Source organism: Ochotona princeps, chromosome 1 (genome assembly GCF_030435755.1).
Source record: "Ochotona princeps isolate mOchPri1 chromosome 1, mOchPri1.hap1, whole genome shotgun sequence".
Classification (NCBI taxonomy): Eukaryota; Metazoa; Chordata; class Mammalia; order Lagomorpha; family Ochotonidae; genus Ochotona; species Ochotona princeps.
In genome coordinates, this window is record NC_080832.1 from 93,114,021 (window position 1) to 93,137,792 (window position 23,772).

The 23,772-nt window shown below is 39.0% G+C and overlaps 1 protein-coding gene across 2 annotated transcripts in view; it reads right to left on the reverse strand.

The window, feature by feature from the left end:
• Positions 1 to 23,772, reverse strand: part of PRIM2 (DNA primase subunit 2) — a 290,246-nt gene that overhangs the window by 107,051 nt on the left and 159,423 nt on the right. The window lies entirely within an intron of this gene.

Below are 23,772 nucleotides of genomic sequence, written 5' to 3' on the forward strand. Positions count from 1 at the left end.
ATCTCAGCCTTTGAAAAATGTCTTTTCATAAGCTTAGAACATTTCCTAACTGAATTGTTGATTTTATTACTAATTTTTTGAGTTCTTTATATACAAAATACAAATCCTTTATCAGATATATAGTTTACAAATATTTTCTCCCATTTTGTTGGTTGCCTCTGTTTAAGTTTTTGCTTTGCTGTGTTGTTGCTTTTTAGTCTGACATAATCACATTTTTCTATTTTTGTTGTTATTGCTTGTGCCGCTGAATCTATTGCAAGAAGCCTCTGCCGATTCCCATGTCTTGCATTGTTTGCCCTTATGTTTTCCTCTAGTACTTTGATGGTTTCAGGTCTTAGATGTAGATTACTGATGCATTGTGAATTCATCTGGGGTTTTTTTTGTTTGTTTGTTTGTAGGTTTTTTTTTTTTTTGGTATAGAGTAAAAGCTGGGGCTCTTCTTTCACACTTCTGCATGCAGAGATACTAATTTCCCAACAAGCCTTATTAAAAAGATTGCCCTTTCTCCAGGGAATGATTTTAGCTCATATGTCAGATGAAGTTTTTTATTCCAATAAAGATTAAAGGCATCATAAGAGAACATTTTACACAGAAATCTTAGCAGAAACAGGGACATGTTTTAAATATATTTGACAAAAAACATTTAAGTAACTTACATGGATTTCATACAAAAACATAGCGGCAGTCTGGCTCTACTGATTCCTAATCCAGGGCACTGCTTTCACTGTTCAAACCTTTATGCATTTTTTAACAACACGGCAACACAATAAAACAGAAACTGGAATTTAAATCAAGAACAATAACCTAATACAGGCTAAAAACTCTACCTAGCAGAGCTGATAAAAGTGATTGAAAATTTGCTAAACAGCCTGACACATAGTAATCACTATTTATTGATATAAATGAATAAATTGAATAAAATATAAAATGAATAAATTGTCCTTATCAACATGTTCTAATTAGATCTCCATAACCACACAGAGCAAATATTTATTTTGGGTCTTGTTCTTTGGTTCTTGTTTCACTAAGCATAGAGTTTTCTGGGCCCAGTGTGATGGCTCAATAGCTACATCCTCGCCTTGCAAGCGCCAGGATCCTATATGGGCTCCACTATGTGTCCTAGCTGCTCCACTTCCAATCCAACTCCTTGCTTGTGGCCTGTGAAAAAAACAGAGGATGGCCCAAAGCTTGGGACCCTGCACCCATGGGGGAGATTCTGAATAAACTCCTGGCTTCTAGCTTCAGATCAGCTCAACTCCAGCCATTGCAGCCATTGGGGAAATGAACCAGTGAATGGAAGATCTATCCCTCCGTCTCTCCTTCTTTCTGTAAATATGCCCTGCCTTTCCAGTAAAACTAACTAAATAAATACTTTTCCAACCTAGAAATAATTTAATCCACTGCTTCTTTGGTCATAAGCATCTTGATTTCATCAGTGGTGAACTGGATTTCTTTCTCAGGAAATCCAGGGTTTGCTGCCTTTGGCAATAATAAAGCTGCTGGAGAGGTAAGAGAAAAAAGATGCTTCCATTTGCCTCTTCCATGGAATTAACATCAAAAGAGCCAGGAATATCTGTTGGTAAACACATCAATTCTTAACAGGTCAGAAACTCAGACCACCATTCACAGGTGGACAATTGTCAAAACTAGAGAAATCAACAATCAATCTCCAAATCACAGTTCCCTCACTTGATAAGCGGATCCAGAGAACGAATCTAGGCACCATGTGAGGGATCCCTCTGTGCCTACAGAGTTCATGCTATCAGGCACAGCTGGTGCTCAGCCTCCTGGGGTAGAATGTAACCAATAGCAAAGAAATCCTTGGTTTCATAGATCAGACAGGAATTCTCTCTCATCTTGTCAATGCTCCTGATATCCATAAAACCAGCAATTTGAGTTACATTCCATCATCAATCTTAATGAACTGCTACATAATGATTTTCTTGACTTCATTTTCCATCAGGGCATATTTAAGTCTGATCCTTAGGAAAATGATGAAAGGAAGAGGACATTTTCTGAGTTTGTGGGAACCAGTGGGTGAACAAGCAGCAAACACACTGGTAGGTTTGTCCAGCATTTGATGCTCTGAATCTGTTACTTAGTTCAGAAATGCATATTGAGAACACACGGCATGCCTGTGCCAGGCACGGAAACAGGCCTGAGAGTTTTGATTTATCTGATAAATGTGTAAGTGGAGAGTCAGAGTAGTCAGAAACTCATTAGGAGCAGACAAGCAAGCAATGCAGTGAGAATTAAAACCTTTGATGAAAGTTCCTGTTGCTTCACTATATTATTCCATCTTCTGCTCTGTAATAAATTTTCCTACAATATTATTTGCAAATAAGTCAATACAGCTTATTGATCTTCGCTAAAACCATCTGCCTCCATAATACTTTATCTCCTTGACATAAAACTCTACTTATACCCAACATCCTAAATACAGTTTTAGGAACAGTAATATTTAACAGGGCCAAAACAGGGACTAGATAACAATAAACAGACACACAAATACAATCAAACTCTGGATTTCGCAAACACCACAATTAAAGGGAAACCCTGGGGTGTAATATAATTATGGGCAAAAAAGAAATCTCACTCCTCGCTGTCTGCTCAGTGCAGATTCCTCCTGATGAAGTACATAATCTCAAAGATGTTCTGCTGGGAAGCAGTTATTTCTACAATCAGTCAATTTTACTAATTCAACAATGGGTATAGTTTACAACGCCAAACTACAAAATATCTTGGAAGGCTGCAACTGTTGGCTTGGAGACTATGAACAGTAAGTGCAGATATACCCCCTTTCTTCCCTTCATAGCCAGGAAAGGCCTGAAAAATTACAAACGCAATGAAACCAAGGGAGACCAGATTATGAAAACCAAAATATGAAGAGCTACTGAGTTGAAGGCAAGGTAAGGAGCATCAGACTTAGGAAAGTTTTCTGTCCTCCCTCTATTCACCAAAAGGACACAGATTTACAAAACTAAAGATGACCTATGAAGAAGATCAAAGATTCACCCAGAAGACAGCTTCATCTGGAATAAATCTACAGGCACAAGTTCCACGGACTTGCCTTAGTCTACCATGTCTTTGCCTTCCTACAAACTGCTGCTCCAGAGTCTCAACGCTCTTTTCCTATGTTGTATCACTTCTCTAAAAATTCCCAGCTCTTTGCTGAAAATGGTATAGAGCCAGAATCACTGTCTTGGAGTGTCTTGGAGGATTATTTATTCCCTGGGTATCTTTGTGTACATATGAAATAAACCTGTCAATAAACTTCCATTTTTCTCACATGAATGCCTTTTGCCATGAGAGTCTATCAAAATGAAAAACCCATAACGTACTAAAAAAATTTACTATTCTTCTCCTTTATTATCTTAAAACACTTCTTGCATCTTGCATTACTTCTCCCTAACAACAACTTTGTAATAACTAATGTATCATTGGATTCTGCACATCACATTGATCTTAACAGTACTGCTGCAGGCCCGGCACAGTAGCCTAGCAGCTAAAGTTCTCGCCTTGAACGCGCCGGGATCCCATATGGGCGCTTGTTCTAATCCTGGCGACCCTGCTTCCCATCCTGCTCCCTGCTTGTGGCCTGGTAAAGCAGTCGAGGAGGGCACAAGCCTTTGGACCCTGCAGTTGTGTGGGAGACCTAGAACAGGGACCAGGCTCTCCTGGCTTCAGATTGGCTCAGCTACAGCTGTTGCAGCCACTTGGGGAGTGAATAAACAGACGGAACATCTTCCTCCCTTTCCTCCTCTGTATATCTGGTTTTCCAATAAAAAACAGATCTTTAAAAAAAAAAAAAAAAGGACTACTGCATACAAAACTTTCGCTGCTAACCCAATAGCTGCTATTTAAGATGAATGTTCTCCATGGTATAGTTGAGCATAACCAGGGAATTGTTTCACTGAAATCCTAAGAATAAAAATGTATCTCACTTTCCAACGTATCTTAAAACAGAGCAAAGAGGCTCTGGGACAATGAGGATAGTGAGCAGAGTATATTCCAGCCTGAAAATCTGTTCTTATCTTTCTTCTTGAAATCACTGGTAATGAAAACTGAGGTTAGGCACTTACTAGTACTGATTTGCACAACACCTAAAAATGTCAGGTCTGCCGAACTAGAAGAAATGCTAGGGAAACCAAATTAAGCAAGCAGTCAAACTACAAACTTAAATCAGTAAAATATATTTAAGAACACAAAATGACTCCAATCCTGACCAGCAAGAAGTATCAGGATAGTTACAGAAGCTGCAAGAGTCTCAAAAGTAGCCATCAGCCCTGAGGACAAATTAGGCCATACTATTGGCTCTGGGAACATCCTGTTCTTTACAATTAAAGAGAATTATTACAATGAGATCAGAGGATCACTCACATCAGATAGATTAACAAATGCAAAAGTTCTCTATAATGCTTAAAATGTTACATAAACATGATTACAGTTACTGAGTAAATGGAGTCACTGATTGAAACAACTTTCACATTAAAGTTTGCTCAGCTCAGATTAATGCAACACAGTAAGCACAAAAAGAAGACATATAAACCAGAGGTGTATGTTTGCCTGATTAGACGTGTGGTCTTCAAAAGATTCTTGGAAGGTGGACTTCGTGGTGTTGCAAGCTAAACTGCCACTTCAGATTCCACATCCCATCTCAGAGCACCTGGCCTGGGTCCTGATCCAGCTTTCCCTAAAGTGTAAGGCAGGTAGCACATGACGGCTCAAGTCTGTGGGTTTCTGGCACCTATGTGGGAGAAACACATGGAGTTCCTTGTCCCCCACTCCTGCATGCAGCCTGGCCTCCTTCTAGTCGTGGGCATTTGGGCAAAGAATCAGAGCAGGAAAGAAGCCTTGCTTGCTCTCCTGTTCCCACTCCTGTCACTTTGTCTTTCAAAGAAATAAAAGCTTTTTTAAAAATCACAGAAAACACATACTAAATAACTATGCATGGTTCTTCAAAATTTAGACCAAAATGAATTTATATCTTAATTCCATCTCCCCCCAAATTGTGAAGTACCTCTGCATAAAATGATTATCTTGATCACTGAGAGAATTTATAAAAGAACTAAATTTCAAGAAATAAACCAAAATGAGAATAGCAGTATGATTAAAGCAACATTTACTGGGTATAACTACAAAAGGAATATAACTAACTAAACCAACTCAAAATGCTAGAAATGTATTTAAAGGCAAGAAGGCAACTGTACCAGTATGGGCAAGCATAAAGCACACAGGGGAATACAGGGAGATGACCTAAGATGCTAAGCATAAGAATTAGGAAGGGGATTTATCATCTCTACTCATCTGTAATCCGAAGGATTTACTTGTGTCCTTGTATCTTGGTAAAGGGAGTTAAAAATTAATAAACACCACAGTTAATATGCACTTGAACTAGATACGAATAGATGTAGTTGGGAAGGAAGGAGATTATTAAACACAGAAAAGGCAGATTCAAATGATGAGCAACTTTGTACACCACGCTCTGAACATAATGAAAACCAAAACACACAAAAAAGTAAAGGTAAAACCCAACATAATGCAGTCCACAACTGAGGAACAAAGAAGTCAGTGTGGGGAAATGACTAGAAACAGCACGGATTGGAATGTGGGGAATTAACTGGAGCAGCACTACAGGCAGTAGTTCATCCAGACAAGAGAAGGCGAAAGCATCAAGACAGACAGTAACAACAGATCGGGGCAGAGGCAAAAAATGGACTCAGGAGATCTGGAAAATAATAAACACAGCTTGGTGAAATAGATAGGAGGGCTACCACAGGCAGTTGTAAAAAAATTTTTTTTAAATTATAGCATGACTAAACAAAGAAGAGCAGGGCAGACTGTCTGGAATAAAGTTCACAGACGGCTGGTGCCAGACTGAATTGAAACTCTGAAGACAGCAGTCTATGAACGAGCAAAAGTCTGAGATCAAGGTCAAGGACTGGAAGCAAGGGTCTACAGCTGGGGAATGGTCTGAGACTACATATATCCTTGAGACAGTCACATACTGACTTCTACACTTAGGTCACACTGTAGCTACATGATGATCAAGCATTAGCTGGTTACTATGAACATGTGATGTAGTTATCAAAGTTTACACCACATCAACTCCTGTAATTTGACAGCCCAAGCAACTCAATAAAAGATTGAGTCTTCCAGGTTGGAGTCCTTCCTCAGAGAAGGGGACTTCCCTCTGGCCACCTGCTTTCCTAGTCTTTATTTGGTGTCCCTTTTATTATTTCTTTAATTCCACATCAACCCCTTTCCAACCTTGGTCATGCTTCTGTGGGCAGTGGTAAAGAGTCAAGAAGGTTCTAGCTAAATTACTGAGTTCTTCTAGGATATGATTTTATTCTTCACAAGAAAACCTAGTAGACAGAGCACAACACAAAAGCTCAATGGCTAAATCTTCACCTTGCACCTGCCAGGATCCCATAAGGGACACAGTTTGTATCCCTGCTGCTCCACTTCCCACCCAGGTCCCTGCTTGTGACCTGGGAAAGCAGTAGAGGATGGCCTAAACCCTTGAGACCCAATACCCATGCGGGAGACCTGGAAGAAGCTCCTGGCTTCAAATCAGATCAATTCTGTCCCTAGTGACCACTTGAGGAGTGAACCAGAGGACGTAAGAGCTTTCTCTCTCTCTCTACCTCTCCCTTAAATCTGCCTTTCCAAAATAAATAAATTAATAAATAAATAAATAAATCTTGGAAAAAAAAACCTATTTAGAAAACAAATGAACTCCATTTCAAGAATCAAATTTCCAAGAAGTTTTATGGCTATATTGAGATAGAAACTATCATTTAAAGTCATTAAAATGTTTCCAGTGGGATATTTTATACTTCTTCTAATCAAGCAAGGATGGGAAATCAGGAAGAAAAAGTAATAAATAAATGTTATTACACAAGACAAACATTCTAAGAACAGTGAACATTAGTTCATGAAACCAGACTTTGGTTTTTACTTGGAAATGCCAAAGAGTGTTTCTAAAGATTTCCAACAGACATCCAGGAAAAGCAAGACACCTTTCCCAGCATGCTTAGAGCTCAGTGTCACCTTAGTATCTCACTGCGTTCAAATGCATGCAGCTGTGTTATCACAAACTGTCAACATATAGTCTTATTTTCATGATTTTTAAAAGTGAATTGCATAAACAAACATTTCCTAGCGATCATTATAGGAAAATACAGAAACAGAAATGTTAAAGCAAAAATAACTTATGATTGGATAAGTGCACACACACAAACATATACAACAGGAAAAGTTTCCGTTTTGGAAAGAAAATCACAGCTTTATTCGGACAGATGCTTATTGTTAGCAATGTACATTTTTTTTTAAACAAAGGAGATTTAGTAGCCACAGGAGCTTTTCTACCCTTAATCTTTTATAAAAGAATAAAATGAGATACAGCACAAATGTTACTGTTCCAACATAAAGCCCAATCTCTCTTAAAATCAAATTGTATCTCTAATCACTGCTTTGTCATATAAAAAGAAATGTCCAATTAATCAGAAAATCTTTAAAAATCAAGATTTGGGGCCAACAGTGTGGTACACTGAGTTAAGACCACAGGTTGACATCCCATATTGGTATCAGTTCATCTCCCAGCTGATCCACTTTCATTTCTTCAGCTCTCTGCTAAAGCACTAAGAGAGCAGTAGAATACAGCCCAGGTATTTGGATCCCTGCCTATAAATAGGAGACTGGATAAATTTTGTGGCTATTGGTCTTAGTCCAGCCCAGTCCTTAGCTGTTAGTTATGTTAAAAATGAATCAGCAGATGGTAGAACTCTGTGCCTCTCTCTCTGTAACTTTACCTTTCATTTTAATAAATTCTTAAAATAAATCAGTCTGATTTCCTTAATTCTGAATTTATCCACAAGTGTAACAGGAAAAACCACACTTCAAACAGCATCAGTTTATTTCATGCACAAATAAGGGTGGTAAGAAACTGGAGTAACTGACCTGTACAACTATGAAAAATTTACTCGCTATGTATCAAGTGAAAAAGCACTAACAGCAAACTGGCGTAGATTTCTGAAGCTTTAGAAAAGTAATGAAAACAAAAGATGTGGTTCACTCGGTATTCAATTACATTAGAAAACTGATGACACTAAAAGGATATGTGTGCTTCTTAAAAAAATAATAATAGCTTTTATCAGCAACATAAACTGCCCGAACAGAACCAAACAGAAACACAAAACCCAAGCAGGCTCCATTTTGTGAACCATCATTAGATCATCAGAGCGGTAAAACAGACTCCCTCTCCTACCGCTATCCTTTCTCTTCTCCTCAATTTCAGTTGTCTTTGAATAAAATATTCTTTTATTCAGGGTGGTAGTAATACTTTCAAGAATACCTGTCCAGCCCCTAAATCTTACAGGATTCACTTATTAAACGATCTTTCTGACCAAAGAACGGGTCCAAGCAGGGATGGATCCATTGAGGATCCGAAGAGTACAATGTGACTGATGGCACAGAGCACTCCATGTAAAGGTTCCATAAGCTACAAACAAGTACGGGAGGAGAAGGGAAGCCATACGCACTTAAAGGCTTTGGAACAGAAGGACACTGACTAGAGAGTTATGCATTAGAAACGTGGACCTCCATACTCCAGAAGCTAATTAGAATGCTGCACAAATGACTGACAACATATCTAGGCTGAGAAGAGCCTGCTCTGCCGGGAGGCGAACATGACATGGTGGACCAGCATGGAAGGCTAAGATGAAGGCCGATAATGAATGTGAACAAGGGACTGAGAATAAAGTGGAATAACTGGATTTCAGTTAGCAAATAATATTCATTTAGAAATTTGTGCAGAACACAAAGTCACATACCTGTTTTGTCATTTTTAGCTTTTGCAGTTTAATATTTTATATGCATTAAAATGCTGGTTTCAATCAGATTCATAAAATTATATGATTTGAGCTTATTACAGTTACTGAAGAGATGGCATTTTAGAAAATTTGAAAATCCTATTCTCAGGATCCAGATGGTGACACATAACAGGATATGTATAAAGCAACATTTAAGGCCAACATGATGTCTGAATACCAGCTTACAGGTGAACAAGTTAGGAAAGATAAAAAGTCAAGTCAAGTCAATGGGGAAAAAGAACTCAATTGGGTAATAAGTTCTCTAACCCAAACAAAATTCCCATGCTATATCCTTTTATAACAAAAATAAAGTGCTAGGTATGTCACAATGGAAACTTGAGACTTGGTCAAGAGTTTTTAAAAATCTAGTTACATTCATGGCAGCAATTGTGATAATAAATTGTGATAATAAATGACTGAGCAAGCATTTCAGCCTGTATCCCGTATCTGAGTTCATTTGGTATGAGGCTCGAGTTCCTGACTTCATCTTCTTGCTAACACAAACCTTGGCGAGCACTAATGATGGGTCCCTGCCATCCATACAGGAGGCCTGGGTTATTTCTGGCTCCCACCTTCAGCCTACCCCAGTTCCACCCCTTGCAGGCGTTTGGAGAACAAACTAGCAGATGACAGCAATCTTTTTCTTATTTTCCTCTTTTTCTGCTTCTAAAATAATTAAACCAGATCCACACTGAATAGGCATGCATTCATAATACTATCATACAAGTATCTACCTTACAAAGTAAAAATACTGTGGATGTATAAGAAGGTAAACATGATGCAGATGCAACACATCTGTGGATTACAAATAAAAGGCAGAATCCTCCAACACAATGAAGAAACAGAAATCTAAGTCCTGTTGTACGCACCAAGAATATCAACAGGGGCAGTTAAGAAATTGACTGGAAATTGTTTTTGAGTGTTGAAAATCAGAGTTGAAACCGAAAAGCAGAAATTATGAGTGGATTTGTAGGGCTCCCAGCAAGATTAGCTGGTTAAGAAAAAAAAAACTAATCTTTTCATGCTGAGACACTGTTAGCAGAGATGGATCAGCACACCACGGCTCCAAGAGTGGCATTCACAAGCTCCACTACCGCGACATAAATGCCGCAAGGCAAAACAGGCGAAATGAAAGGGTCAAAGTCAGTTTTTCAAGGGTGATTACATCTCCAATCATTTTCTCCCTTTCAGATGGCAACTTGCAGTAGTAAACAAGAAGTCTGGAATTGCTCCAATAGCTGAGAGTTAGCCTAAATCCCTCTCCTTTTGTACAATTCTTCTAAGTTCAGATTGCCAAAGGCAATCACGGAGGCATACAAGAACAAAGAAGGTGGGAAGAGTGAAGAAGAACATGCGTGTAGGAGTGAGAATCCAACAATCAGGGGTTTGTGCACACTATCTGCGTGACTTTACAAAATCTTAAACTCTTCCTCTACAACACCAGCGAACAGGAATTGCAACAGGAAACATGAAAGAATCAACCTCAAGGAGCTGTTGTGGGGAACAAATGAGATGTCTGTAACACTAATCACTATACTTTTTCATTCAAGTTTTGGTCCTTCTCCTCATCGTCATCATCTATGCCTGAAATTACTGCACTTCTACAAACTAGTTACTCTCACCATTCACTATTTTCTTCCATGGGTATCAGAAAAGTTTGTCTTCCCTTTTTATGCATTAAAATATTTAACCTTGAAGTAGATAATTGAAACGTCCTTAAAAAACTTGACATGTGTAAAGCTTGGGGGGTGCACCATTACACTCTATATTTAAACCTTTCGGAAGTTTTCAAAATGCAAAACTTCAACCTCAATCATTGGACATTCAAATGGAATCAAATTCTGTCAAGTTTACTGGAGTATCCACTAGTAAACCTGCATACAGACCACTCAAAATTTTGGCTTAGTCAAAACTGAGAGGTTTAGTAAGTGTAAAGTAAGCACTGGATTTCAAAGTTTTAGCAGGGAAAAAAAACATATTTCATTAATATAAATACCGATTACATGTCAAGTGATACTTGGATTATGAGGTTTGAACGGCAAAATTTCATTAAATTTCATTTCAATTTCATTAAATCATCTATCTATCTGGCTCACGCTGGTTGTTCTCATTATGTTTGTGAAGAACAGCACATTTATGTAAAAAGGATAAAATGACATGAACAGGGCCTGGCACGATAGTGTCGTGGTTAAAGTCCTCACCTTGCAGGCGGCAAGATCCCATATGGGCGCCGGTTCTAATCCTGGCAGCTCCACTTCCCATCCAGCTTCCTGCTTGTGGCCTGGGAAACCAGTTGAGGATGGCCCAAAGCTTTTGGGAACGTACAGCCGTGTGGGAGACCCAGAAGAGCTCCTGGCTCCTGGCTTCAGATTGGCTCAGCTCCAGCCATTGCAGTCACTTGGAGAGTGAACCATAGGACAGAAGATCTTCCTCTCTGTCTCTCCTCCTCTGTGTATACCTGCCTTTGCAATAAAAATAAATCTTAAAAAAAAAAAAGACATGAACGAGCAAACACTACCAAGTAGCCAGCTGGTCCACCCTGACATTCATGTGCCTATTTAAGATGCTGCAACTGGACCCACTGAAGGGAGTGCCGCAAATCCACTGCAGACGTGCCTGTTTTCACCACATTCCACTCGAGAAGGAAGTTTTTCACCATTAGCAACAGTTTGTCACACTGTTAGCAAAACCGTCTTAAACCCTCAGGAGCTTGGAAATAGAGTCAAAGATTTCTTTGGGCAGAAAAAAAGCTGTGATACATTTTTATTTAGGAGTTTTCCGGCTGCCTGGCCACTTCAACACTTATTTGGAACTATCCAATGTTCTCTCATTGATGAGAAGTAGATTACAGCAAAATCCTAACCCAGAATGGAAAGAGTTCTCCCACCATTGAGGGGGTCTCTGTGTACCTCCACTCCAACAACAGAGATTCTATGATTCACAAAGCAATAACACATAAGACATATTTTCTTTCCTTGTGAAGCAGCTCCCATAACTCCTAAGCCTTAAAAAAATTTACTCTATTTACTCCTTGCTATGTGACAAGCTGTGGACTGTCATATTTTTTAAAAACAAAACAAGTTTTTTCTTAATAGTGAAACACTACATATAGCCAAATGCATTAAGGAAACATTTCTTTGGACGAGTAAAAAGTAAAGTAATACATCCTTCAAAATGAAGTGCAATCTCCTACATCATTCTATAAACATACACCAAGTTCTAGCACAGCCTTTTCACACAAAGCCAGGTATAACCACAGTGCAAATGGAAAACAATTTCCTGGGAGAGAAAACAAAGGTCTCCATATATCGTCCATATATCCATTTCTGCAATACCAGTTTTACTCACTCGGGAGGTTAAAAAAAGCAATCTGTCCACATAAACTAGGCCATTCAGTCATTCAGAAAGTACAACTCCTGCAGTTTGAATTTGTTGGGTGGGTAGGAAATCAAGGGAGCCCAAGTTACAATGTATCATTTCCTACTGTGAAGGATATCACAGGGAAATTCACTCAACAGCTGTCACTGAGGAAATTGAAATGAGTTTCTTTTTACAGCTAAATCCCTAGTAAATGGTATCCAACTTGTGCTAGTCCAGGTGATTTTCCCTGCAGTTATTCCAAATGAGAACACAATCAATAAAATTCTGCTTTAAATTGAATGTAAATTACTTTTCCACAAGCATGAATTTTACTCAATTTTGCTTTTTTAAAAAAAATTCCCAGAAAACTATAATCAGACAACATGCAGCATAATGATCTATATCTCTGTAACTCAGAGAAATTATACGATTCCCAGAAGCTCACAAATCCAATAAAAATCAGGACCATATGGGTTTCACTGGGTAAGAACTCTAAGTGGTACTATGATGCTTTTCATTACTTCAGGTTGGCATAATTTTCTCCATATAGCCCATATTTCACTATTTATTCCAATTTATAACTGTACAATTTGATCAACTGAATACTTAATCTTCAGTTGCATCTTATTTTTCTACCAAAAATAAATATACCCTACATTTGTTAAAATTCATTCAATTTGCAAATTTAAAAACAGGCAGATTTCTCTGTATATAAATCATCTATCATTAAACTTAGTCACCAAAGTAAATGTGTGCATGCACCCATGCCCCTATAATACACATTCATACTATACAGATATTTTCACAGTGTATCTAAGGCCCACAACAAGCATCTCTGTTTCCGTAAGTTTTTTGTACTCCTTCATGCTGTCTTCTTAAATGTGTATTTCAATAGCATAATGATTCCCAATTAGAGGATGCTCTGGCATGAACCCAAGATAGCCAAACGGCTGCAATGAAGAAATGATGGTTGAGAGAGAGATAACAATGAAAAGGTAAGAGGTAGAAGAAATCAACATCTAACATCTAGCAGAAATAACACATCCCATCGATGGACAACATCTTCCTGTATCTCCACAAATAATTCAGAATATGGAATGTAAATAGCTACCACTCATTTAGGGCATTCTACTATCACCCCCTCACGTTCCCTCCAACAACATCAGAGAAACAGGGTCATAACATTCTAGGAGGATTAGTGGATTTTTTCTTTGTAGGAAGGGGAGATAGCAGGGAAGGGCAATGAGGATTATTACTGAAAGCATCCAGCTATCGAGGTGTAGTTGGCCTGCAGCTCCTCTAGTCCTACAGAGCCACACTCGTGCCTCCAGATGTTTAAGGGTTTTGTCTCAGAGATCACCATAGCGAGGTCCATGTTGGTTTGCATTCTGTAAATACATCTTTAACTTCTGAAGAAGTGATCAGGGAGAGAAAAAAAAATGTGTTGGCACTCACAACCCTCAATAGCCACAATTTTCCACAAAAACTTCATAGGCATAGCTCTTCCAGGTTCATTTCATTGTAGCAAGATTTCCAATAAGAATTTTATAAAAATACGTAAGCAGTAGCACTGTAAAATCACCAGTTACAAAGCAGTCTGCACCGCTACCCTTCCACGCCACCTCCTGCTGCTGGGCCTGTGAAGGCAGAGGATACCGGCCCGAGTACATCGGTTCCCAACACCCACAATGAGACCCAGATGCAACTCCTGGCTCTTGGCTTCAGTCTAGCCCCATCCTGGACATGGCAGCCATTTGGAGCATGAATCAGAAGATGGAAGATCTCTCTAATTTCCTCTATCATTCCCTGTCACTGACTTTCCAATAAATAAATCCTTTTGAAATACGCATAATTTTCTAAATGTATTTCCAATGAGTGGGAACTTGATAATTCAATTATAATTAAAAAACTGCAACTGTCCATTCAATAAACAATTTAAAATTCAGTTCTTCAATCCAACTATCTGTGAGAATACTTCAAACAGTTCATTAAAAAAAATAGAATTAAAATAGCTTATTTAGGTGCAAAACATGTTTCAATTCCACAGTTTTTTTCATAATGTGCATTTTCAAGGAACATTCTGAACATCTCTCATATGCATGAATATCACAACTATTTTGCATCATAATAAACTTATCTTAATTACACTGCCCATGAACTTTTTTTTTGTAAAACTAGGACTCATTCCTCCCCCTCCCAATGGAAAGGCAGATTAAGAGAAAGGAGACAGATGTTGCATCTTTTGATTCACTCCCCAAGCGCCACAATGGCCTTGAGGTAAGCCAGGCCTATCTGAAGCCAGAAGCCAGAGTTTCTTCTGGATCTCCCATGCAGTTGCAGAGCAGCCATCCTCTACTGCTTTCCCAAGCCACAAGTATAGAGCTCAATGGGAAGTGGAATAGCTCGGACATGAACTAGCACCCACATAGGATCCCATTGCGTGCAACGCAGATTCAGCCACTGGGCTATCATGCAAGCCCCTGTCCATGAACTTTTTAAAGTACCTTTGTATATATAAACATGGCTATTGGTAATTAAACAACAGCACCCATGTGGAAATCTCCTATCACACAGAGAAAGCTCTCTCTACTTAACAAGTCTTCCATTGCTAATATATCACAGTAACCATCACAATGCTTTCTCCTGCCTCTTACAAAGTTATCTGCATAGTCATTACCATCTTGTAATCTATTAGTGCTTTATAACTGAGTAAAATAACCAATTTTATGAGTTAATTAGAGTGAAATCGAGGTTTTAAAGAAAACCAATGAGTGAAGATTAGGGTTCTGAATGACTTGTAGGATCAGAAAAATGAAAATCATAAATTTTGCTTTTCAGGAAGTATGCCAGCTTCCACTATCCAGAAATTCTGAAGCAATTTAGTATGAGAGGGCTAAGAGAATCTGAAGCATCCAGCTGAGGATAAGCTGCAGGAACAATGTGACAAGTGAGCCATGGAGGCCTCATTATTTCCATGATACTATGTATGTGCTCAGAGTCAAAATTCCACTATGTCATGGTCCCTCTGATTCAACACAATTAGTGCAGTTAAAATCCCCTCCTTTCTAACAAACATTTAAGACCGCCACTACTACATGCTACTAAGTGCTTCATAAGTAATAAATCAAAGAAACTATGAGATGCTGAAAGGTATATGAGCAGGTAGTCCTGAATACCTTTCACATTAGGTATCACAGGAAAGTGCTCAGTCTCCTAGGAAAAGCTGCTACTTACTAAAGGGAGGTACTTGCTTTGACAGAAGCAGCTGGCTGAAGAGACAGCAAGGATTTTCTCAATCTTCTTTCATTAAAAAGAAAATTGATAATATTTTTGTAAGAAATCATTATTAGCCATTGTTTTCAAGTTCAAAATATATTAAGACAACAGGGTGAGTTAACTAAGAAAACCTTAGGCAAATTTAATACTCTATATAAATTAAGAGATGGAATTACTTGTGAAAGTGCTAACTGATGCAAACAGTTGTTTTCTCTTCCCACTTCATCCCACCCAAAAATAACACAGTCAAGATAACAGACTGAATCAATAGCCTTCCAAGTAAACCTATACCAAAATACCTGAAGCCTTCAGTTGCATGTGGTTACAGAGCAAAGAGAGCTTTGCAGAGCTGATAAAGTGTAAGGGCTGTGAGATAGAGATGATCACACAGACCTACATGGGCAAATCTAATCACAAGTGCCCTTACAACCAGAAACTTTCTCAGGTTAGAGACAACAGAAAATAATATAGTTAGAGATAAGTAATTTGAGAAGGCTGTGAGAGTCACTCATGAGCCACTTGGACCTAGAGAGGTCCGAGAAATGTGGACAATCCCTGGGAGCAAAGAAGTGGGCCCAATTAACAATCAGCATGCAGATCGCAACCAACCTGCATGGACACCCTTTGTGCCAAAACGAGAAAGAATGCACACAAAATCTTCCCAGAGGCTCTGTAAAGAGCATGGCACTGCTAATATCTTGATTTTAGCCTGCAAAGACCCATGTCAGATGTCTAGCTTACAGCACTAAGAGACATGAAATGGGCACAGTTTCACTGTTAAATTTGGCATGATGCGCTTTGACTGCAAGAGAAAACAAACACACTCATCGTTTCTTACTCCTAGGCAAAATACTCATTTAACATCTAAACAAAAAATTTTGGGCCCAATGTGATAACGTAACAGTTAAATTCCTTGCCTTTAATGCACTGGGATCCCATTTGGGCACCAGTTCTAATTCTGGCAACCCAAATTCCCAACCAGCTCCCTGCAAATTGCCTGGGAAATCAGGGAAGTCAGCCTCAGGTCTTGGGAACCTGCACAAAAAGCATGGAAGACTTGGAAGAAGCTCCTAGCTTTTGGCCTCGAATTGACTCAGCTCCGGCCACTGCGGCCATTTGGGGAGTGAACTTTTGGATGGAGGAATTTTCTGTCTCTCCTACTCTCTGTATATGTGCCTTTCCAATAAAAAAAAAATCTATATAAGAAATTTTATGCACACATTTATTTTATTATGCATTTTAACACATTTGTGATTTTCAAAACTGTTCTGATAGATAGTATCATTGGAACAGTCTATCAAAGTTCTAATACAGACATGTTAATAAGGATTAGATTCAGCTTCTTGAAATTCTACTTTTTTCACTTCATTTGTTAACTAAGAACTCCGTCACTTTCTCACCTGGACACCATACCTTTAGACCCACAACATCTTCAATATCTTCAGTCATACATCACCTAACTTGCTACTATTCTTTGTTCCTACCTCCACCTGCTGGAACACTTGCATGCTGCATGCAATTTTTTCTTCAGAAAGTTATTTTTGCATTTTTCCTCCTCAGTTCACTCTCCTGATTGTATAGAAGCTGCTAACATCCTGGAATTTCCACTCACAGCTTTATGCAACAGAAAAAAAAAGCCTAAATATCCAATATAATAGAAATGGGCATGTAAAAACAGATCTACCCACAATAAGATAATACATCACAAAATTAGAGCCATGAAAATCAAATTTCCTCTTTATTATATAATTGTCATATCAAATTTGCAACATTTAACCAATTCAATTATAATTGCATAAAGACATAAATAAAGGTAACAAAAATTAACTATGAGGCTATTATGTAAGAATGACTTCCTTTTTCCAAATTTTATATATTGTGATTACATTTTATTATAAACATCGAAAGGCATTAAATTTATACCACAATGCACAGGCTGAAACTGCCTCTCGGAAGACTTCCCACCTATTTTGTGACTAAGCTGTACCAATCATTCTAGTGTAGACTTAAGGGTACATGTGTAAATGTTGGATTGTCTAGAGGTACTTCAATTATTGCACAGGGGAGAACCAAGATGGCAGAATAGGTAAAGGACACATTTAAACAGAGAAATATTAGCCAGTGTGAAGCAGAGAGGACACATTCCAGGAAATGGGGGAGGACAGAACAACAGCAGAGGGGCACCTGGAGACTGACAGAAACAGGCAAGCAGCAAAAACAATGGTGTGGTATTGCAGTGAATGATTCTCCAGCGGCATTCTGCAAAAGGCCATCTGAACTCCACCAGCAGCCAGAACTCCACCAGCAAAAAGGTGGGAATGGGCATTCACCAGGAGCTCAGGAGGTGAACCCAGACAAAGAACTGCCCAGCCTGCTGGTCTGTTTGATTTGACCAGGAGCAGAGACAGAGCAGCAGGACCAAGATGGGCGTTGCAGGAACAGGGCGGATTTCAGAGCCCAGACCTCCAGCTAGAGCCAAACCAGGCACCATTTCGTGTAGCGAGGCAGAGGTTATAAGACAGTACTTTGTATACACTGAGCTGGGAATGAATTCATTTCTGGCTCAGTGAACTACAACAACGTGTCATTCTACAGGTTCCACCCAAGATAGGTCCAGGTAGCAATCAGAACTGAAGGCCAGCAAATCAAGAACTCTAGTAGTGGCATATCCGGCACCATTTTGTACAGTGTGGCAAAGGCTTTAAGAATCCAGGGGACAACAATGAGTTGTGCATGCACTGAGCTGGGAGAAAACAGATCAGTGCTTTGCAATAGTCCCACGGGAAAATATCACTGACTTTGTCACTGTACAGGCCAAAATATGTCCATGTGACCCCAGACCTAAAGATCAAGAGTTTCCAGCAAGATCAGTACCACCAACAACCTAGCTATAAAGGACATCTTGTGTCTCCCTAATCCTAGGACCTACTCCAACCAGAAGGGGGAGAAAAGTTGTACAGACAGTGGTGCAGCCTCAGCACAGTATCACAGGAGGCAGAGAGTGGTGACCCAGGAACTGGGGCTACAGAGACCATGGTGGAAATCTAACATAAAAACCCAGACGTGGAACTCACTGGAGGAAGTGGCACAACTGACTGCAAACAAAGAGCTGTGTGCCAACTGCAATAAGTAAAATCGAATTGCAGACCTGTAGGTGACACAGCTTAGAAACCTGGACCAAGGAGAAGAATCTGATAACAACAAGTGCAATGACCAAGAGTAAAAGAAGAGAAAAAGCACAACGAATATTACTGAAGACTCTCCTGCAAAGGAGCAAGACCCTTTTTCAAACTCGGAGTTCACTGAGAAAAACACTGAGAAAATGGGGGATATAGAATTCAAAACACTTGCTATAAAACTTCTTATCCTGGCCCCAGTGCCATGGCCTAGTGGTTAAAGTCCTCCCATTGAACACACCCAGGATCCCATATGGGCGCTGGTTCTAATCCCAGCAGCTCCACTTCCCATCCAGCTTCCTGCTTGTGGCCTGGGAAAGCAGTAGAGGACAGCCCAGTGCTTTGGGATCCTGCAACAACGTGGGAGACCTGGAAGAAGTTCCTGGTTCCCAGCTTTGGATCGGCGTAGGAATGGTTGTTGTGCTCACTTGGGAAGTGAATCATCTGACGGAAGATCTTCTTCTCTATCTCTCCTCCTCTCTGTATATCTGACTTTGTAACAAAAAAGAAAATAAATCTTATAAAAAAAAAACTTCTTATCGGGCCCGGCGGCATGGCCTAGCGGCTAAAGTCCTCGCCTTGAACATCCCAGGATCCCATATGGGCACCAGTTCTAATCCCGGCAGCTCCACTTCCCATCCAGCTCCCTGCTTGTGGCCTGGGAAAGCAGTCGAGGATGGCCCAAAGCTTTGGGACCCTGCACCCGCGTGGGAGACCAGGAAGAGGTTCCAGGTTCCCCCGACTTCGGATCGGCGCAGTACCGGCTGTTGTGCTCTCTTGGGGAGTGAATTATTGGTTGGAAGATCTTCCTCTCTGTCTCTCCTCCTCTCTGTATATCTGACTTCGTAATAAAATAAATAAATCTTTAAAATAAAAACTTTTTATCAAGAACGGGAAGCACACGAAGCACGCATTCAAGAAATTCAGGAATATGTCACACTGGAAATGAATCAAATGAAAGCTGATATGTCAGAAATGAAGAGTACAGTGGAGTAAATTAAAAGTACAGTGCAGAGTCTCCAAAATAGAATGAGGGAGGCAGAAGGAAGAATCTCAGAATTGGAAGATATTTCCTGTCACTAGGGGGAAACAAACAAAAAGCTGGAAGCAGAGCTGGATCAGGCCAAAAAAAGTCTTCAAGAATTGAAAGACACTATTAAAAGACCAAGTATAAGAGCTATGGGAGTACTAGAAGGTGCAGAAAGAAGCTGTTTTAAAAATGTATTTAATGAAATAATAAAGGAAAATTTCCCTAATCTGGAGAAAGAACTGGGAAACAACATCCAGGAGGGGCACAGAATTCCCAACGGGGTTGACCACACAATCATCACCATGGCACGTGATCATCAAGCTCTCTTCAGTTGAACATAAGGAAAAGATCCTTAAATGTGCTCATGAAAAAACTCAACTGACATATAAAGTAATGCTAATTAAATTCACAGGAGACCTCTCACAGGAAACTCTGCAGGCAAGAAGACAATGGAGCAACATATTCCAGATTCTAAAAGCTAAACACTGTCAGCCCAGGATAACATACCCAGCAAAGCTTTCCTTTGTCTTAGAAAATGAAATAAAATTCTTCCATAGTAAAGAAAAGCTCAAAGAATATGCCTCTTCCAAACTTGCCCTACAAATGATAAAAATGTTCTCTTGACAGAGAAATGGAATAGCACCCACCCAAACCAAAGGCAAATGTGAAGAACACCCCAGTAAAATAATAGCAGAAGACTAAATCAATGAACAATCCATTGCTAAAATGACAAGACCAAATGACCAAACGTCATAGATTAGCAGACTGAATTATAAAACAAAACCCATCTATTTGTTGTCTACAGGAGACACATTTCACCAGCAAAGAACAAAAGAAACTGTATCTCATGGATTTTGATTTTTCTGGTTAGTTTCATCTCTTCAAAATACTTTCTTCTGATTAAATTCTTCAATGACTCATAGATCATACAGAAGCATAGTTTTCTTCAAGAAAGTTCTTGATTTTCTTTTTCATTTCTTCAGGGACACATTAATCATTCAATAGCATATTATTTAACTTCATGGCATTGTTAATATCTTTTATTCCTCATGTTGATTTTGTTTTGTGGCTTTTCATTTAAGGGGATGTACAGTAACTGTAATGGAGACAATCATACCCAGATGTGAGGATACAATCGGTATGCATCTCTACTTCCTGACCAAAGATAGACTCCCAATGAAACTCTTAACTATATCTTGACAATAGGATGTTGGACTCTGTCATTGTCCATGCCCGCAATGATGGACATATGTCTTTTCATGAAAAACAATACTATAGAGTAACAATATGGGAGGACTCAGTGGGTGGGGAATGGACTTGGGGAAGGAATAGGGGAAATCCCAGGGCCTATGGAACTCTATCATAAAATGGTAATAATAAAAAGTTAAAAAGAAAAAGAGAAAAATGGGAAACCAAATAGATAAGTTTCCTTTGCTACAAAAATTCTTTAAAATTCTTGCATGAATTTTATAAGTATTTCCATATGCACAGATTTTAAAATATTTTTGCACTAACAAAAACTTTTCTTCGAATTTTATTTCCCACAAAATGTTTAAAGTATTCTCATATAAACTTAAGGGTCTGTATCTGTTAACTCCTTTGTGCATAATCAGGGTACCTATTATAATGCCCTCCACGTGGCAGGCTGATTCTAACAAACTGCTGACTCGTTTACTGCTAGGAAAGCACAAACATTTTCCATACAGATTTGAAAGTATTTATAATACAAACAGGGTAAATAATGGGAAAGAATATATTCTAATTTATTAATATCTATACAACACCTGGAAAGCGTTCACAATAACCAAACTAAACACTTTGTTGTTGCACAAAGCAAAGGAAATAATGCACAATGCTGCCAGCAACTGCAAACAGGTGATGGGAAGGAGCCACCCACTGCAGCTTACGGACTGCAGTAACGAGGCTGTCGCTCCAGGCTCCGTTGATGAAACTGTTTTCTAGCACTGATGTTCATATTCAACACAAAACTGCCCAAACCATTTTCAGATGTCAAAATGAAAACTAATTTAAAAACCAAGACAAACAATCCGAATTTTATAAGGGTTGGGGAAAACCATGTCTCTGTAGCTAGGTAACTAACTGATGTAAAATTTGTGATCGTTTAGAATAGAAACAACGTGTGTATACTAACCAAATGTCCCTCATTAGAAAGACATTTTATAAAAATATCTGTAATAACACCAATTAAAGGAAGACACTTTCATTATTTGTAATAATTTTAAAATAAAGGTCAGAACAAATATCTGCTTACAAATTAAAATGCATTATAAGTTAATTAACGTGATACAATCTAAGCAACACCTCTGTTGCTGGCTTGTTTTCTCTTTGATTTCTAATTCATTGTTGTGTTAAGAGATACTAACAAATGTAACAATATCTTAAGTAACTTAAGTAACTGATCTGAGGATAAGCCACCCAATAAGAGTAATTATTGAGGTGATATGTGATATGCTGCCTTCTGTTCACTTCATTTTCGTAAAGAGGAAGATACATATACTGAGAAAGGCATTGTCTTCAAAAGAAAAAAAAAATCTCAAATAACACAACTGAAGTTATTTCACATGGAAATGGGCTATTAATCTTCCTTTTGATCTCATGCACCCATACTTTAATAATTTAGATAATAAATGAAAACAATGCCCTTTATTATTATTTATTTTTTGGAAAGGTCAATGCGCTTGAAACACAATACCATTACCACCCTAATACCAGTTTATAAATATTATGCTACAGATATCATTAGCTTAACAGAGAATTATTTACCGTAAAGTTCTATAGGTGGATTCAGGGAATATTTCTCAAGACTTTTCTGTATCTCCAAGTTAAAAAGGCAATACGTTCCACCTTGGGAAGCAGTGATGTGTAACCGTGGGAAGTCACAGTGAGATTCAGCCTCATTTGATGACCGATTTAATAACATGTAATTTGGGGTAAAGCAAATGATGATGCACACCAATTCTCTCCAGTATTCTGGAATTTTACAATTTTCTTTAAAAGACTAAGTAAGCTTATTTCTTCCAACAGAAGTTTAAATATTAATTTTTTTATTTCATTTTATGACACAGTTTCATAGGCTCTGGGATTCCCCCAACCCCTCCCCATGCCGGATTCCTCCACGTTGCTGCAGTAGTACATTTTATATCCAGTCATGATTCCTTCATTGGGAGCACGTACCATGCATAGTCTAGCCTCTTACTGTCCAGATAAATTCAACAGTTTCCTTGGGAGTTTTGAACAAAGATTGTGGCAGCCCAGAACAGAAAATGGCAACAGTCAAGCTGGACCCCCTAAAATACTGACATGTCCGTAACTTGACCTTTGCCATGATCTCAAGTTCCAGGGGGGTCCCTATCAAGAGTTAGAGTATGTATCTCAAGAAAGTATCTCATTCTGGGAGGGGATCTCTGTCAGGAAGAATTTCACAACCTATTTGACACAGGCCACCATGAGAACAAGAGAAATTAGGGAAACAGTAACATAATGAACAGTCATACAGTTTCTCCTAATGGTGCCTAGCAGGTAGTGGACCTTCCCATTTTCTCAGATTAGCACTCAGCAACAAAGTTTCCCCTGACATTCCAAGCTAAAAATGGGTGTTCTATGGGTTATCACCTCCTTCACCAGCCAGTTGGCCAGTTCAGAGCATGGGTGTTCCCATTAAGACCCGATGAGCCACCCAAGGAGGAAAGAGCGCTCAACCTTGAGAAGATAATTCCTGACAGTTATCCCTTCATCTCATGGTGCCAAGGTTAGCCTAGTTCACTGGATAGTCTTTGTGCCCATGCCAATGTTTACTTAGTTGATTGCACAGTTTTTCATGACAATGTGAGCTTAAAAATCCCTGCCAGAAGTCATTCCAGGCTGAACCCCTTACCCACTTACAGTGATATGGGCCAATCCACCAGTAGGTGAATAAAGACTCCTGAGCTTGTAAGAATCTGCCATCAACTTATTTTGGGGTAGAATCCATTAACTCACAATAGAACAGTCTCATGAAATACTTCATTCAACTTTTTGAAGGAATGGAAGTGTA